This window comes from Pipistrellus kuhlii, unplaced genomic scaffold, assembly GCF_014108245.1.
Source record: "Pipistrellus kuhlii isolate mPipKuh1 unplaced genomic scaffold, mPipKuh1.p scaffold_m20_p_5, whole genome shotgun sequence".
NCBI lineage: Eukaryota > Metazoa > Chordata > Mammalia > Chiroptera > Vespertilionidae > Pipistrellus > Pipistrellus kuhlii.
Genome location: NW_023425551.1, coordinates 33,886,675 through 33,898,798, shown reverse-complemented (window position 1 = coordinate 33,898,798; position 12,124 = coordinate 33,886,675). Strand labels below are relative to the sequence as shown.

General features: G+C 42.8%; 1 protein-coding gene across 3 annotated transcripts in view; it reads right to left on the bottom strand.

Moving 5' to 3' along the window:
* The window catches only part of BVES (blood vessel epicardial substance), a 33,882-nt gene extending 31,558 nt beyond the window's left edge, over nt 1–2,324 (bottom strand). Inside the window, exon 1 of one of the 3 annotated variants that reach the window (XM_045572934.1) lies at nt 2,098–2,324. The gene's annotated coding sequence lies outside the window, so the exon portion shown is untranslated. Of the gene's footprint in view, nt 1–1,565; nt 2,027–2,097 lie in introns of those variants that run through there. The other 2 variants (XM_036415257.2, XM_036415256.2) reach the window with 2 other exon arrangements.
* Nucleotides 2,325–12,124: the final 9,800 nt, after the last annotated feature.

Here is a 12,124-nt window from a genome sequence, read left to right as displayed (position 1 = left end):
TTCAATTACTTTCCAAATGTTTGAACCCATAAAACCAGAAGCCTATTAGGATAGGGGACATTATTATTTTAGTAACTCTACCTACACAAAGTTTGCTTTCATTGGGAATCAAATCAGTATCAACCTCATAATTTCTGCAGGAGGGAGAGTGGTATCACTCATAAGCTACTGTCTATGTCGGCTTATGTGTTAGCATTACGTAAGCCAACAACTATCATTTCCATTGTGCCTTAGAATGTGCTTTCACTCCCTTTGTCCTATTTATTCTAACTACCCTATGTTCTCCAGGAGGCAGGGTCAATGACATATTCATCTACGTAGAGAATGCTAGAGGTGAAAGCTATATGGGACACAAACAATGAGGAACACAGTTAGAAAGCACTTTTCAGCCTCCCCAAGCCTCAGCAGTAAAGACGGGAGAATGGCTACCCTTCCTGAGGTTGAGTCAGAGTCCTTGAACAGAGACAGCTGGACTAGAGGTCTCAAACCTCTTCAAATTAACGGCCTGTGCCTCGCCTCTAATACACCGTGGTATAATAAGTTAATTAACACACACACCCCTACACACACACATTCACCTCATTATATGATACTTGTGTTACCAAGTAATTCACTGCAGTACGAAAAGTACCAATGTTTGGTCCAAGAGAAATGACAGGAAAACTACAATCTCCTGACCCAAGAACCAGGGAAATAATAATACAAGTTTTTTAAAGTTGAGATCATCTCATAATATATTTTGATGCACTACACCTTATTAGATATATATATATATATATATATATATATATATATATATACACACACACACACACACACACACACACACACAGTTCATACATTTAAGTATCTATATGTATTTATTATATGGTATGATATTAACATTATATATTATAAATAATTTTACTTATATATTCATTGTCTACTATTTGTCTCTATATATTTATCTGTATGTCTATTTTGAAATGCTAGTTACCTATTGTCAATAAATATTGATAGGATCTTGCGGATTGCAGCTTCCTTTGATCTGTATTAGTGGATTTAGCGGTTTACACTGAACTATCCTTATCCAGAGAATGAATGGGTCTAATGAGGCAGATGAGTATGGTAAACTTTCAGTGTCATTTCGATTAAATTAAGAAAACTTCTTAGTTCCATTAGTTCTAGGAGTCTAATTCCTAAAATTATTGGTTCTAGTAAAGTCTTGTTTATCTATCGGATTTCAAAAAGGTGTTTTTCAAGCTAAATAGACAAATGGTGAAACTAACAACCCTCCACCAAACTACAAAAATGAAAAAGATGACAATGAGCAAAAGTCGTGCTAGTCTACTTATTTAATCCACTCTGTCATTCCAACGGAACCCTTCCACATCTCCCACAGGGCATTATGACGCTAAGAGTCTTTTCACTCCTGAAAACAAGCAATTTCTGTGACTCGTGTGGCCAGCAACCGGCTTCCCAAAGCCCGGCTAAGGAGGGCACGGGGATGGGAATAGGTGGGATGGTAGAGGTGGCGAGGATCTCGGGTTCCCGAGCCATCCACGCTTCCCGGGGCCCTGGCTCACCTGGTTCCTGAAAGAAGGGGGTCAGTGTCCACTGTTCTCCTGGATCCCAGCTCCGGGGCCAGGAGCGATGCGCCCTCAGCGCGCTCCTCCGCACCCGCCCCGCCCGGGCCGCCGCCACCCAGCGCACCGTCCGGGTGGAGGAGCCGGAGTGGGTTCGGGGTCAGGGAACCCCGGGAGCCCGGTGGGCAGAGCAAAGGCCGAGCTCCCCAAGGATCTGCCAGGGGCAGAGCGCGGGAACGGGCACCCGATGGGGCCCGGGCACCCGGGGACGCTGGCGCTCACAAACCCGAGTGGACACACTGGAGGGTCCTGAGGCCCAGCGCCCAGCCCCGCGGAGGAGAGCGGCTTCGAGGGACCGGGAAGCCCCCCCCCCCGGGGGGCGCGGCCAGCGAGCAGCAGGCGGGGCGCCGGCGCCCGCAAAGTTGCTCCCCGTGGAGCAGGCATCCAACTTTCGCATCCCGATTTAGCCCGGGAGCGCGCGGCTGCAAATAGCCGGGCTCCGGTGCCAGCTGCCCTCCCCTCCGCTCCTTACCTGGCGGGTCCCTGGCGCCGAGCCCGGGCGGCGCCGGCCCAAGTTCGGGGCAGCGGGCGGCGGCGCGCGGGGCACAGGGCGCGGCGGCTCGACGGGCGCCCGGACGCCCGAGCCCCGGAGGTGCGGCGGGTGCGGAGGCTCCCGGGTCCCCGCGCCCGCGGCCGCTCCGCTGTACTGGGCGGCGGGCGGCGGGCGGCGGCCACGGGCCGGGGCCGCACCGCGCACGCGCCCGGCGCCCCACGGCGGGCGGAGCCCCCGCCCTCCACCCGCTCCCCTCCCGGCCCCCCTCCCTGCCCTCCTCCCGGCCCCCCTCCCGGCTCCTCCAGCGCCCCGCCGCCGCGGCACCGCCGCGATCCCTTTGAAACGCCCGCTCCTCTCTCCCCGTCTCCGCTCGCCGCTCCGTCCTGCCCTTGTTTGGTCAGGAGCGCGGGTGCGGGTGCGGGCGGCGCCCGGGGACCGGCGGCGGGGCGGGCGCTCACCCCCCCGGGGACACCTCTAGCAGCGGAGTCCCGCGGGTAGGAAAGAAAGAAGAAATGAGAAGAAAGGGGAGCGAGCATCTCCATTTTCCCCCGCAAAGTGGAACGACTACCCCCCCACCACCCCCCACCCCGCGCCTAAGTCCGGCCCGGGACGGGCGCCCTCTGCTCTGCACCGGAGCGCGGAGAGCGCGCGGCTCACATCGAACCGGCCGGCGGAGGCTTTGGTTCCCGTGGACCCGGGACACCGCCCTCGGGGCCCGCCCGGGGCCGGACCAAGCCAGCCCTCGAGGGAGAGACTTTGGACGTGGCCCACGGTTTTGTTTTCAAAGGAGAGCATATGCCCGAAATTTGCATTCCCCTGGTGGTGCAGGGCCCTCGCTTGTAAATGAAGCTCCACCGAATAGGTCGAGTTGGGACCTTAAAATTGGAAAACAAGATGTGAAAGTAAGCTCCAATCAATCTTTACAGTTTATAGAGGACAGCTATGTGGGTAAGACACGCAGGACAAATTCATGAAAAGTTGGCAGGAGGGGGAGGGCTGGAGGACTCAAGAGGAAGGTGAGATGGGCATTCACAGTTTCCACCCAAGTGCCCCATTATGGGATGGGATTTGTGCCCATTCCTAGAGCCTGGGGTCCCTTCACGGGTGCCAAACATGATCTAAATATACAAAACACTACAGTTACATGATCAACGTCTCACCGGTGAAGGGGCAGTTCAGCATTCCAGGTCATAGGTGACAGTGCTGGACAGACCAGGTGTGAATCCTGCCTCTGCTGAAGCTAGCTGTGACCTTGGGGGAGTCACTTAGCTTTTCTGGTCTCAGTTTCTTCTTCTGTACTATGGGGCTGGTAATGATGGTGATGATGATGATGATAACTCCTAGGATTGTTTTGAGGACTATATATATATATATATACACACACACACACACACACACACACACACATACATATATATATATACATACACACTAAGTGGCCAGATTATTATGACCTCTGAACACATAATAATCTGGCCACTCAGTGTATATCCTATATAATATGCAAATTGTCCCCTCAACCAGGAGTTCCACCAGCAGTTTGACCAGCAGGCTGGCTGGCCAACCACTCATGTCCCCTCCCCCTAGCCAAGTTGGCCAGACCCCAACCATGCACAAATTCAGGCACCAGGCCTCTAATATATGTATACACACTGAGTGGCCAGATTATTATGCATTCAGAGATCATAATAATCTTGTCACTCAGTATAAGCACACACACACACACACACACACACACACACACACGGCTTAAAGTGGTATGAGGTACATAGTTCTATGTACATGATTATATTTTATATTTATAAAGCTCCTTCTCTAACATGTTTGAAATTTGCTATAACTATAAAAGATTAATTTTCAAGGCTATTTCTTCAGTCTATTTCTTTCTAGATGCTCTGCCAGCCATTTAGTTGCTACCAATAGACACATTTTAGGATGTGGATGTAATAATAAAAATGTGCCCAAAGATTTTGCCTGGCTATTCATTGGAGGGTGACATACAATGAGAACATGAAACAACCTAAATTCTAACGGTAGGGGATGAAGTAAATTATAGGACATCCAAACAATCTTGTTATAAGCAGCCATTTACAATAATATATAGTAAGATAATAAAGACATGTTAATCTCTATTAATTAGATAAAAGGTCCACAAATGATGGCCCTAAAACCCAGCCTACTGCCCATGTTTGTATAAACTCTGAGCTAAAAGTGTTTACATATTTTTAATGGTTGAAAAAATCAAAAGATGAATAATATTTCATGACATGTGAAAATTATATGAAATTCAAATTCAGGGTCGGTAAAGTTTCATTGGAACCACCACCTCATTCATACAAAGGCATCATGCAGGGGTTGTAACAGAAACCAAATGACCCGACAGAGCCTTAACTATTTATTTGACCCTTCATGGGACAATTTTACTGACCCTGATACAGAGTGCCTGGCACTGTTGTAAGCGATTAATATCTGTGAAGCCATTGAAGCTTCATAGTGGGCCCCAGGAAGAGGCAGTTACTGTTTCGATTTCCATTTTATAGATGGGAAACTGGAATAGCAGAGAGGCTGAGTAGCCTGCTCAGGATCACACAGCTGAGCCAGGATGTGAACCAAATAATTTCAAAGCTTGGACTCTCCTTCATGGCACAGTTTCTGCCACCTTCTAACTCTAGCTCTATACTGTCTCCCATGGAAAGATGTTAAACAGAAAAAGCAAGTTACAAGAGTGTGTAGAATATTACAAACCATCCAGGATGGAAATATTCTCAGCACTATTTGAAAACGAATATGATGCAAGGAGGTAACTTGCCCGGAAGGATAGAATGAAAAGGACAAAATGTAGGGCAGCCTGTCTTCTCTGCATGACTCTGGCTAGCACATCTTAGATGGACATAAACTGTTATTTATGCCTTTATTTCTTGATGGGGCATCCAAGTGTGTTTTTACTATTTGGACAAAAAAATAATGAGATTTCAGAATTCTGATAGAATAAATGTTGTGAGAATAAAACAAGACTTGACTGAGGTGGGGAGAGGGAGGAGAAGGTCATTGAGTTTAAAAGTATGTAGCATTATCTTTCTTATCTATATCTGCCCCTGGTTTATGTCAGTGTAGCCTTTCTTTCATCTGTTACTCCTAATTGCATGGAGACCATAGCTTCTTCTGATAGGGTCTCATGGCAGACAGTTCTGATAAAACATGGACTATTAACCAATGATTTAACTAGATTCTTTCTGTACTAAATTCCTCTCAGTAAATGTTATGTTACTGTTTTCACTGACTAGTTTGACAGCCAACCTCATTGACTATTCAAATTTTTTCTTTTTAAAAAATAATTAATATACTTTGTTTTGTTGGAGCAGTTTCAGGTTTGCAGATTATTAAGCAGTTAGTCTAGAACATTCCCTCTCTCCCCTGCTTACAGTTTCCCTTTGCATTAGTGTGATGCATTTGTCACATTGTTGAACAAATAATCAATGGATTATTATTAACAAGAGTTTACATTAGAGTTCATCTTTGTGTTGTATAGTACTATGGGTTTAGCCAAATATATAATGTCATATATCCACCTATCTATACTAATAAAAGGGTAATATGCTAAATAGATCAGGAGACCTTCCAGGAGATCTTCTGGATGCCCTTCAGGACAAAGCCATGGTGGTGGTGGCCAAGGTGGAGATGGTTAGAGGGGGATGATCAGATGATCAGGCTGACAAGGGAGACAGTTGAGGGTGATTAGGCCAGCCCGGGGGGGGGGCAGTTGGGGGGCGATCAGGCTGGCAGGGGGGGCAGTTTGGGGTGATCAGGCTGGCAGGCAGGTTATTGGTTAGGAGTGAGTGGTCCCGGATTGTGAGAGGGATGTCCAACTGCTGGTTTAGGCCTGATCCCAATTGGACATTCCCTGAGGGGTCCCAGATTGGAGAGGGTGCAGGCTGGGCTGAAGGACACCCCACCACCACCTCCATGTATGAAATTCATGCACTGGGCCTCTAGTAGATAATAAGTGTTTCCCTGAGTTCTCTGAGTTAGTACATGTCAAATCTGAGGACAAGGTCACGGGAATCCTGATTTATGTCCAAGTTGGACATTAAGTGTGAACCTGGGGACCCACTACTTGAGATTGGCTTCTGAAGTAGGGGGACAGGCTTGATAGCTCATAATATTTTATAGGATGGATGTACCACAGTTTGTTTATCCATTCACCACTTTTAAAGAAGGAATTGGTTTCTTCCAGATTTGGGCAATTATGAATACAGCTTCTATAAACATTTATGTTCAGGTTTATGTGTGGACTTGTTTTCAACTCATTTGAGTAAATGCCAAAAAGTGCACTTGCTTGATAGTGCGGTCAAACTATGTTAGCTTCACAGGAAACTGCCAGACTGTCTTCCAAAGTGGCTGGGCTGCTTTCCATTCCCACTAGCAACGAATAACCATTCCTGTTGCTCCACATTCTTGCTAGCATTTGCTGTTATCACTTTTTTGAATGTTAGCCATTTTAATAGGTGACTTTTGCTTTTTAAACTGACTCAGTTGGTTTGTTTGTTCAAAATAATCCAACAGGTTATTTACAGTTTGGCTAAATTACAAACAGGGAACAAGACTTCAAAGCAGATCTTAATGTGCAAGTTTTCATATTATTGTTGCATCCCAAGACCCAAAAAAAAAAAAAAAAAAAAGGAATGCTTTAAAGAAGATCTAACTAATTTTTAAAAATATATTTGTATTGATTTTTAGAGAGAGAGGGATAGAGAGATATAAACATTGGTGAAAAAGAAACACCAATTAGCTGCCTCCTGCATGCCCCTTACAGGGGATCAAACCCTCAACTCGGGCCATGTGCCCTGACTGAGAATCAAACCAGCAACTTCTTGATTCATAGGTGGCCACTCAACTGCTGAGCCATACTGGCTGAGCATATCTACTTAGTTTTAATACTAACTTCAGGGAGAAGTGCTTTAAAAAAGTTGAATTACATTTGATTCATGGAGCTCTTACCCAAATGGTTCATTCAACAACTCTTAAGAGAAACAAAACACAACAAAAATTTTAAAAACGCGACCCAGAGCTTTAAGAGGATGGTGAACTATGAAGGCAACTGAAAAAAAAAAAAAAAAATCCAGGCTTTAGAATTAGTACCTAAGTTTGAACCACAGTTTTACTTTTAATAAGCTCAGTGAGTTCAAATCATTTATCAAACTTTTCTGAGCCTCCATTACTTGTATGCTAAATTGGGAAAATAATTTGTAGTTGACAAGGTTATTTTAACCTTTAGTGACTATGTCATCTAAAATGCTTGGCATCTAGCTTTTGGTAGCTTAATTTGCACATCTGTTCTAGCCCCCTTCTGGTGCCCTGCACATGATACACAATCAATAAAAATTGTCAGAACTTCAATCATCAGAATTCCCTAGTCTGATGAAATATTCTATGAATATATAAAATATAGCTAAGAAGTAGTTTCATCTTCTATGTATTTGCTTGTTTTAAATAGGTGGACTATAATATACACATGACTGTTGTTTCAAAGAAAATTTGCACATCGTAAGACTTTGCCACATGCTAAAATTTCCCGTGGTTTGGGATTTCCCTGGAGAAGCCAGAAATGAGATATTGGCTTCAAAAGCAAACTCATGAAATATGCAGTAGTATAGATTCTAGAAACCTACCACTTGGCAGAGCTAAGTTACAGTAATTCATCATTTTGGGGTTGGCAGAAATGTGTATGTAGTGACTATAATGTCAAAAACTAACAGCCTGCTATTCGCTCTGTCTATTCTCCCTCATACAGCTTTTCTTCTAAGACAGAAGATTGCATTTGTGAATTGTTTTTAAATACTGACAGTAACAAATGAGGGCCATAGGTGAAGCATTTAATAAACTTCCCCAATTTTTTAGGAAGCTACTACTTGAAAGAGGAGAAATTTACTGTAAGTAACTACGTACAGTATAATCTCTGTCTTAAGTGTCAAAAAGAGGATCAGAAAAGCAGTTCTGAATTCACAAGCAATCCCAAAGAAGCTGCAGAGCTGGAGGCTGGTTGGGTCCTCAAGACAAACTGGATCCCGGGTCCAGGCAGGTCCCCCTGGAATAGCAGGTTCAAAAGCCTGACACTGCCGAAACCGGTTTGGCTCAGTGGATAGAGCGTCAGCCTGCGGACTGAAAGATCCCAGGTTCGATTCCGGTTAAGGGCATGTACCTTGGTTGTGGACACATCCCCAGTAGGGGGTGTGCAAGAGGCAGCTGATCGATGTCTCTCTCATCGATGTTTCCAACTTCCTATTCCTCTCTCTAAAAAATCAATAAAATATATATATTTTTTTAAAAAAAGCCTGGCACCAACCACTGTGACAACCTGGTTTGTGCTTTGTTTTTTCCATTTCTAGAAACTCACAAACGCTTGAAGCCTGTCTATGAACCCTAAGATAAGCACCTCTACTCTCAGAGGGAAGAAATGCAACTACTCCGAGGTATGGTTTTCCAAGTGTGTAAATAACTTATTTATAGGAAATATTTGGTGGTTAGAAAGGAGAAGTTGTTAATGATAAAAAAAAATTACTTTTGTCAATTCTACAGTAAATAACGTGTAATCTGATGGTTTACATAATATTTTGATTGAAAGTGAAGCCATGAGCCTGACCCATGTGGCTCAGGGGTTAAGTGTCAATCCAGGAATCAAGAGGTCACTGATTGATTCCCAGTCTGGGGACATGTCCCGGTTGTGGGCTTGATCCCCAGTAGGGGGAGGACAAGGGACAATTGATCAATGATTCTCTCTCATTATTGATGTTTTCAGCTCCCTCTCCCTTCCTCTCTCTGTAAAAATCAATTTAAGAATTTTTAAAAAACAAAGAAAGTGAAACCATGGAATGACTTTTACTCTCTATCTGGTCAAAGCAGAACTTTCAATCACAGAGTTTCCACTGAGCAATATCATTCTCTTATGTAATTAATTCTCAAAAAGGGGTGTTTGGGAGGCAAATGTGAAGCCTGATAATAGCCAGCCTGGTAATTAACATCGGCTAGAAACAAAAACCCAAAGCAACACATTGTAAAGATGGAATAATAAAAAGAACTTGGGAATAATGAGGCTGCCATCCAGCGTTAATTGATGTTAAAAAGCACTCAGAGTTCCCAGGAGAAAAGAATTATTTAAATGCAAATTTTTATTATTAACATTACTTGAATTGTTGTAATGAGTTTATGAAAATAAGACACCTTGCTAGTTTTATGCATACATAAAAAACCTAATGAAATTTATGAGCCACATACCAGCAGTGTTATCTTTTGGCATAAAAAGTGGTAAACAAGAGGAAACATTTTTTTTTTTTTTTTTTTTTAGACCAAGATCAAATGTATTTGGGACAATTTAAAACCACACAAAATGATTATGATGATATTGGGTTTGAAAACTACAGAAACCCTCACCTACTTTCATGCAAAAAAAAAAAAAAAAAAGGTCGTATTTTGAAGAAATGCGGATTTTATTGTCATTGAGTCTCTTTAGAGCGTGGGAAGAATGGAAGTACCTTGGGTAGCACAGTTTCTGACAGAACACCATGTTGGTTTGCATGCCCAGTACAAAACGATTCTTTGCAGTTTTACTGCATACTACAACTTAGGGACTTCTTAATATTTTTTTTTTACACCCACTACACCACTTTAAGTTATCCGAAGAGAAGTGTAATGAATATATTATAAGCTTAGAAAATGGCATCTAAAAGCAACAGAGTGTTCCAATGTGAGTCAGGAAGTCTTGCAGATGATCCCGTATGACTGCTTAATGAATAAATAAAACTTCTAATACTTAGGAAGCTGATGTCGAGTGGGAAAAATTCTAGGAGAAAATATTACTATTAATGACCATTATAAGATGCCATGTGATGAAATCATTAACAATGCTTTGGCATTTATTACTTACATTATTAATGACTTAACTTGTTGGCATGGGTTTTAAAGTGATATTACAGAAATATGATCCCCCAGAACAGTAAGTTTCTATCTATATTATGGCATTTGTCTCTTGCTACCTTTTATATGTTTATGTACAAGTTTTGGTTCTCCCTCTAGGCCATGATTTTTTGGAGGGTAAGCAGTGTATTCAATTTATCTTTCATATATCCTTGGTACCCAGCATGTGATTCACATATACTTGGAGCTCAGTAAATATTAATTGATGGAATAATCGAGTGTATTTGTTTTCAAGTATAATTCTCAAATAGAATAAATAGTAAATATTTTTTTTAAATTGTGTTTTACTACTTAAATTATCATGAATGGGAAAAATAACAGAAGAAACACATACCAACATGTTAATAGAAATTGTGCTAGAATAGTAGAACTCATCATTTTTTCCCCCTATTCCAACTTGCTTATAATATGGTTATATTATCTAATAGAAGGAATAAATAACACCAAAATGACACTTAATATTCTACTAGATTAAAAATCACTTTATTAGAATTTTGGTGACCGCTCTACCATAATAGTGACACCCTACCCCCCTGGCCCACCCTCACACTCCCAGCACCACCTGCTTCTCCTTCCCCTTCCTGTCTAGCTGATTGATCATGGAACAGAAAAAAAGATGGAAAAAAAGAAAATTGGAAGGAGTGGGAAGAGATGAGGGTTTAACCCCGAGGGCATTGACTCGTTCATTTAGAAACACTGAGTGGTCCAATGGGTGGGAAATGCTGGGTCAGGATGACTGTGGGGCAGAGCCCAGAGACCCCACTGTCAGAGGCGAAGGTGGGACCAGGCACACTCTAGAGCCATCAGCTCAGATGCCCAGAGACCAAGTGGTCTAGCAGCATTGCAGGGGACCCAGGGAGGACTCAGAGGTCAGAGAGAGGTCAACACACTTCTGCTGCTCTGCCATGCATCCCCAGAGCAAGGACAGAAACAGAAAGCCGGAGGGGTGCTGTTTAAAATGGAAAGAAATCACTTTTCAGCTTTAGGATCTCACAGAGAGTGTGAAAACAGGATGAGATCAGTGACCAGTTAAAGAAAAGTGTGTGTAGCAGGTGTCTGATCAATCTCTTCTCAATTTTTACCAGCTGCCTGTCTTACTCATTTAAAAAAGTAATTTAACAAACAATTGCTACCTACCAGGCACTAGACCAGGGGTGATTTTTGCACAGAAAAATATAATAGAAGTGTGGAGACTGGCTTTAAGTGAGGTCAGAAGAGCTCCCAAACCATACATTTTTAAAGAAAAATGAAATACAAAAATCAGTCTAAGCTAAATCAGCTCGCAGATTTTCAGCTCAAAGAATGACCTTGGAACCTGAAAACTAATAACTGTGCATTCTGAGTAAGTGCTGTTCAAACTCACTTCAGCAATATCAGGGAGAAAATTGTGGCTTTGAAAATCATTTAAAGAAATAATGGTCCTGCATCATGCAGAAAAAATGACATTATTACAGGTCTTATGTTTCATTTCATGATAAAACTGTTGATGGCATTGCATCATTGAAGTCAAATTGAGAGGGAGATTCAGTGTTAAAATTCAGGTGCAGATTTAAGAACAGATGCAATTATTTTCTTTTTACTCAAAAAATATTTACAAAGCAGCTACTTTTTCAAACAGTGAGTAAGATGCAGACCAGTGCGGGAAGTCCTTTTCTCAGAAAAATAGACACTGTGCTGATGCATTGACTGAACTTTTATCTCAGCTGAACCAATTTATATCCCACAGTAATACCCTGTTCTTCAGAGACCCCTGCTTGTATCACATTAAAAATATGTCTGTCTTGGAGATCTCACTGGCTTCTACTTGAAAAAGCTTCAGTTTACAAAGTTCCACTGTACATAAAACTTTATTCCTTCCTAAAAGAGAGAGATAAACAGCACTGCCAGGGGTCCTGAATTAATTTCCCTATCAGTTCCGGAGGTGCTACCCAACGCTTGGTGACCCCCGATAAGGAAGGTTTCTCAGCAAAATTCCTGGGACAATCTCAAATGAGCCATGGGAATATCTGAAAGGAAACGGACAGATCCAACATTT